Genomic DNA, 6,958 nt, shown 5'->3' with positions numbered 1-6,958 from the left:
GACAAGTCACTGATGTGATTTGTGAGAACTTTTTGTCAAAATACAAATCTCTATGTCTCAATATATGAACTTTAAATTAGACAGTTTATTTTTTATTTTTGTGGGATTATGTAATAGTTTATACTTTACAAATAATTAACTTAGCCAGAAAGTCCGTAATTGGCATTAAACAAATGTATATCCAAAAGTGATGGAGATCAAATATTTTCTTACTAGCCTTTTGCCCATCCTAGGACGGAAGCTGTAAAATATTATTTATTTATTTAACTTTCAATAAAGAAACGTCAAATTGAAATCGATTTTGCGTAAAAAAATGTATTGCTTAGGATAGCAGTGACGTCACGTACGGATGTAGCACTGTGCTGCGAAGATTTATTTTTGACCATCACTTTATGTAAAGAAACGTCATATTTGAAGCAAGTTTGCGAAAAAACAAATCTTTCCGCTCGACCTTCTTCCGCATGAGTGTAAAAATGCACCCGCTCAGAGTGACGTCACGCGCGTTACACACATTTCTGTGCTATTATAGTAGTGTAATAAACGACTGGACCACGATGTCTGGCTCAGTGTCCTTTATTCGGTTCGTGCTGTACACCCACACGGCTGTCTTTACTCTGTAGCTTCTCCACGGTGCTGACTCCAATGTCGGCCCGATCCACAACAGCAGCCCCGCTGCTGTTTCTCTCACACAGCCCCCCTTGGCTGTACTCGCTGCAACTCCTCTCTCTCCACAGCTCTGACAGCCTCGTGCTGTCTCCCTCTCTCCCTCCGCAGCTCTGACAGCCTCGTGCTGTCTCTCTCTCTCTCCGCAGCTCCTCCTGGCAGCCACACCGCTGCCTCTAACACGCAGCCCTTCTGGCTGTCTCCTCTGCAGCTGCACACCACTCCGCAGCTTCCTCTTGTCTTCGGGGTTGGCTCCCGATGGCCGTCGGTGCCCCCCCTCTTCTCACTCGCCCGCATGGCCTCACTCTTTTCCGCTCACACCCCGACTGACTTCCCCTTCCGGTTTACCCGCTTAAGGACCCGAACCTTCCACCCACGTCACATGACTCCACCCCCCGTGACGTCACATCCGGAAGGTCGCTTACGCCCGCATTACACCACCCTCCCCCGTAGAAAAATCCCAGCCGACCTCGGCTGACCAATAGCAAATCGTAATGCGGCGAACCGAGCTTCCCCCCCTAAAGGACACTAAGCATACAATGTAACAGCAAGAACAACAACAACAACGCAATTAACATCAACGAACGTACAAAAAGCATGCAATAAATACAACTGTAAGAAAAAAAATAACAAGACAGCAACAATCAACGAAACGTAAGCGATTTGGAACGTGTGCGGGTCGCCGGCCCGTCCCGGACGGTCGGCGGCCCACTCGCAGAACGGGAACGCGATGAAAGTCGAGGAATGACAGGGGGTAATCCCCCTGTCGCAGCTGGAAGTCCACCGACGTCCCGTGTCCCTAAAGAGTTAGTCTTGGGCTTGTCCTGTGACCGTGCCCGCAGCTGGGTCGGAAGGGCTGCAGGGCTCGAAGGTCCCGCAGACCTGGCAGGCGTCCTCCGAGCAGGGCCCCTCGTCCCCCGCAATGTCACGGCCGGCCTGTCTGGAACAGGTACGACAGGCGCTCTAGCAAGATCAATGGACGCAGGCAGGGGAGAGTCAGCAGCAACAGACCCCGGCAAGGCAACATTGGGGGATGACGCATCATGTAAGGGAGCAACATATGGTTTCAAGCGCGACGTATGCACAACCCAGCGACGAGACCCAATCTGGACGCATGCTGACTGTGGGTTGGGAACCGCAATGAGGCGTACGGGACCATGCCAGGGTTTGTGCAATTTCGGCGAGGTCCCCGGACGTACCTGTGGACAATGAAGCCAGGCTAGGTCCCCAACCTTCCAAGGGCACTCCCCCTCAGACCGTCGCGCATATCGCTCGTTCCGGGCCTGGGCTTTGGCCGTAGCCACGCGGGCATTCTCCCGCGCCTCCGTGACTCGGCGAACCGTGTCCTGAATGTATTCAGGAAGTGGTTTAAGAGGTCCCTTCACCCCAGTTCCCAATTGCACATCCACCGGCGACACGTTTTCCCGACCATACATAAGGTAAAACGGCGAATATCCTGTAGCCGCATGAGGCGTCATCCTGTACGCCGAAAACACCCCGGGGATGTGCAGATCCCAATCTGATTGTTGTTCACTCACGGTATGGCAAAGCATGGCAGACAATGTCCTGTTCAGCCGTTCAACCATACCATCCGTCTGCAGATGGTATGGGGATGTCCGTACTTTCTTAGTCCCAAGGCCCGCGCACACTTCCGCCAATAATTTAGAAGAGAAATTCCTGCCCTGGTCCGTGAGGAGTCTCTCAGGCGCCCCCTTATCCATAATATACCCAAACAAAAAGGCGTCGGTAATGGCCGCGGCCGACTGATCGGGCAACGGCCAGGCCATCGGCCAACGGGAGAGGTACTCAACCCCTACCAGCAAATATTTATTACCCCTCGCCGATGGTGGAAAAGGTCCCAATATGTCCAGTGCCACCAATTCATTGACTCGAGACACCTGAATCGACTGGAGAGGCGGCACGTAAGGATGTTTCGGCGGCTTACGTCGTGCACACGCAGGGCACGCGCGCACGTGCCCTACGACATCTGTCGCCATGCCGTGCCAAAAATAATGACGTTGCAACGTCAACAAGGTCTTCTGCACCCCTAAATGTAAGAGAGTGTCACAATGGAGGGTTCTAATCAACTCGAATCGCAAGGACGTTGGTACCACCAGGCGCCAACGTTCCTGGAACCCCTCCCGCCACATAAGCAGACCATCTCGGAGAGCGGTTTGCGGCCCCATAGCCGTACTCGGACTCCCATTGTCCCTAGCAGACCGCTTCCGCAAGGACACCAATGACTCATCCATCATCTGTTCCCGGATCCAGACAGACCGCGGCAGATTCAAAACCCCGTCAGCCGGTCCCGGTTCCATCGGAGTGTCCGACTTCTCGACGGCCAACGTAAGCGGCTGAGGGGGGTTTGGAATCGGCGAACACCTATGCGTCCCCGACTCACATTTACAAGGGGCGCGCCGCGGTAATCTGGAAAGTGCGTCAGCGTTCGCATGGCGCACTCCCTTCCGATGTTGAATTTGGAAGGAAAATTCCTGTAGCGTGTCCAACCAACGTGCCAACTGTCCGGATGGTTGGTCAATTTTAAGGGCATATTGCAAGGCCGCATGATCCGTACGCACAATAAAAGAACGACCGTAGAGGTATGGTCGAAATTGCCGTAGGAAAAAAACAACCGCCAATAGTTCTCTGCGAGTGACACAGTAGCGGGTTTCCGCAGGAGACAAGACTCGGCTACCATACGCCACGACACGCTCTACACCCCCTTTAGACTGTGATAACACCGCCCCAATACCTGTGTCACTCGCGTCCGTATCAAGAATGAATGGGTGATCGAAATCGGGATAATCCAATGTTGGGGCCGTGGCCAATAGATCACGCAGACTCCGAAAGGCCGCCTCCTCCGGCTGTCCCCAAACAAACTTCCGTCCTTTACCCGTAAGGAGATGCAAGGGCCTCGCAATCGTCGCAAAACCCGGCACAAATCTTCGGTAATACGAGGCAAATCCCAAAAACCGCCGAACATCCCCCACGGTGGCCGGAGTCGGCCAATCCCGGACGCACGCCGTCTTTTCCGGATCCGTGGACACTCCCTCAGCACTCACAATGTGCCCCAAATAGCGGACGGACCGTTGCAGTAGGTGACATTTCTTTGGTTTGAATTTCAATTTGGCAGAACGCATCCTCGTGAACACTGTCTCCAGCCGCGTCAAATGTTCATCAAATGTGCGGCTGAAGACAATAATATCGTCCAAATATATAAGACACGTCTCCCACTGCAACCCCGTCAAAACGAGCTCCATCAATCTTTGAAATGTAGCAGGGGCCGCATTCAATCCCATCGGGAGACAGTTGAATTGAAATAACCCCTGCGGCGTACGGAATGCGGTTTTCTCCCGTGAGGACTCGTCAAGGGGAAGCTGCCAAAATCCCGAAGAGAGGTCCAGTGTGGAAAAGAACTTAGCCCCCGACAATGCGTCGAGGGAGTCATCCATACGCGGCAGGGGGTACGCATCTGCCACCGATATCTTATTCAATCTGCGGAAATCAACACAAAATCGCAATTTGCCATCCTTCTTCTTAACCAAGACGACTGGAGCGCCCCATGGGCTGTTAGATGGCGATATAATGTCCGCAGCCAACATGTCTTCCACTGCCCCCCGTACGTGTTCTCGCTCCGCAGGACTCATCCGATGCGAATTTAATCGAATAGGGGCAGCATCGCCCGTCTCAATGTGATGGTAAAGCAACGAAGTGCGGCCCAAATCCAAATCATCGGAGCTGAACACATCGGAATATGTCAACCACAATTTACGCAGCGCACCACGTTGCTCCATGGACAGGGAAGAATTTCCGTCACATAAATGAGCAACCCAACGATCATCCGAACTCCTTGGCTCGGAAACCCCAGCAACAACTCCCCGGCTATGTGGACAATCATGGGTCGCAAACGCCGTAGTGGCATGTGCCACAACCGTACCGGCCGGGACACGGACGTTTTCTCCCCCCGCATTAAGCACCTGTAAAAACGGTAATTGATCCGGCCGGACGATGGTCTGTGCCCCCACTAACGCCAACCCGGTTGTTATCGTGGCGGACGGTGACAACAAGACCCCTACTGCTCCTAGCCGATCAGGCAGGGGCTTCCGATACCGCAAGGGTATAAGCATCTGTGTACCAGGTGGGATGTCCACAGATGCGACGGACAGCGCCTGCCCTTGTACGGCCGAAGCAGGTCGCCCCCAGGGCGACGGCAGAAACGAGATTTGACGGCCCCCCGGCAGTTCAATACAATTCTCATTGATTTTGATCAAAATGGGCATCTTAGCCAAAAAATCGGTGCCTAACAAACAAGGAACCGCCAAAGATCTCGATATCAACACAACACCCGAGGCCGACACATCCCCAATAGATATCTTAGCATCCACCTGACCCACGATACCCATGCTACCCCCGTTCGCAGCGACGCACGACCCATAAACCGGATGCACAGCCCCCGGCGGGATGCCCAACAGATGGAAAATGACATCCGAAATAATAGTCGCAGACGCGCCGGAGTCGACCAAAATGCGTACGTCCACCCCTTGTATAGACCCCGGTACAGTGGACGAGCCCGTAGCGGCCGCGACGACTCTCCGTGCCAACTTGCGCCACTGCGTGACCGAGCGACAAGGCCCCGTCGAAGGGCATGCTTTAACCACAACGTTAGGATGGCGCAACGACGGTGATGGGTGAGGTGTAAAGCCTTGCCGAGTGTCTGGTGCGTGCCGACATGCCTGTTTCGGAGGATCTTTAGCCGACTTGACCGGTGCCGAGGCCTCCTGCTGCGGCGGAGCCGGGAAGCGGGCCCAGCAGTCTCTGGCGTAGTGGCCCCTACGCCCGCAGCGGAAACATTCGGCCTCGTTGCGCCGAAGCGCAGGCCTCGCCTCCTGACGGCCCCGTTCTGGTAGCGCCGCGCGCAGTCTCGGCCCGCCGCGTCCCGTCCATGGAGCGGAGGCGGCCGTCAGTTGTTGAGGGCCCCGGTCATCCGGAACATAGACAGCCTGCGCAGGGTTCCACCCCAGCGCATCCCCTTCTTTGACGGGCCCCCCCGTCCACGCCGTCACTTGTTTCCAGCGACGGAGGTTGAATTGCGCATCGAGACACTTAGCAGCCGTCCGGGAAGTTAGCTTCTCATGCCCACACACAGGCATGGGGATCCCTAGATCCCGAGACAGCTCCAACATTTTCCCTAATATGAGAGGCTCGAGCAGGTCCTGTGGCGTCTCAGGATAAGCTGCCATGGCCAGCTCCAGCACCGCACCCCTGAACGCCACGGGCGACTCCTCTGGTGCTCGTTGTCGTTGAGCGAATCGCCGATGCGCATCATCTGGTGGCTCATAAGCATCGGCCATTTCTTGAAAAACACCACGTAAAGTTGCCTTCTTATCGGTCGTTATGGAACGGAAGAATCGGACAGATTCGTCGTCCAGGAGAGTCGGCAACACCTCCAAAGCCTCTGCATCGGTCCATCTTGCTGTGCGTACCGCCGCCAAGAAGCGGCAGGCGAACGCGCTCCAGTCCCCACCGACGGAAAATTCTTTAACCGTTGTAAGGTGGCGACTCCGACTCCTCTTCCCGCCGTCTTCCAATGGTGGTGGTTGTGATGGCAAATTCAAAATGGCGTCGGCCCGCGGCGTGGCCAAGATGGCGGTTTGGCGCCACGGAGCGCGCAAAATGGCGGCCTCTTGCCGCGTGGGCAATGGCGGCGGCAGGACAGGCAACGTGGCGGCCCGCGGAGCACCAATTGCATCATCCATCGTCCCTGGCGCGACGAGATGGCATAGATGCGCCAGGACGTCCTTAAGTGCCTCCAGTTGTACCGCCATCGCTTGCCATCGTTGATCCGCGTCTGATGATGTCGACGGACCCGCCACCGCCCCAACATCCTCCACTCCCGTTCCCGTGGTCGCCTCAGCCGGGCTCTCCTCCACCACCCCAACAGGATCCGTGGTTGGAGGGAGTTCGTCGTCGTCGGACGAAGAAGCCGATGCAGGCGCCGGATTAACTTTCTTCCTCACTTGTTTCGACATGCCGTTGCACTTCCGACACCAGTGTAATAAACGACTGGACCACGATGTCTGGCTCAGTGTCCTTTATTCGGTTCGTGCTGTACACCCACACGGCTGTCTTTACTCTGTAGCTTCTCCACGGTGCTGACTCCAATGTCGGCCCGATCCACAACAGCAGCCCCGCTGCTGTTTCTCTCACACAGCCCCCCTTGGCTGTACTCGCTGCAACTCCTCTCTCTCCACAGCTCTGACAGCCTCGTGCTGTCTCCCTCTCTCCCTCCGCAGCT

This window comes from Lampetra planeri, chromosome 2 (assembly GCF_965212315.1).
Source record: "Lampetra planeri chromosome 2, kcLamPlan1.2.h2, whole genome shotgun sequence".
Taxonomy (NCBI): domain Eukaryota; kingdom Metazoa; phylum Chordata; class Hyperoartia; order Petromyzontiformes; family Petromyzontidae; genus Lampetra; species Lampetra planeri.
The sequence above is the reverse complement of the archived record's forward strand: the minus strand, read 5'-3'. Positions refer to the sequence as shown.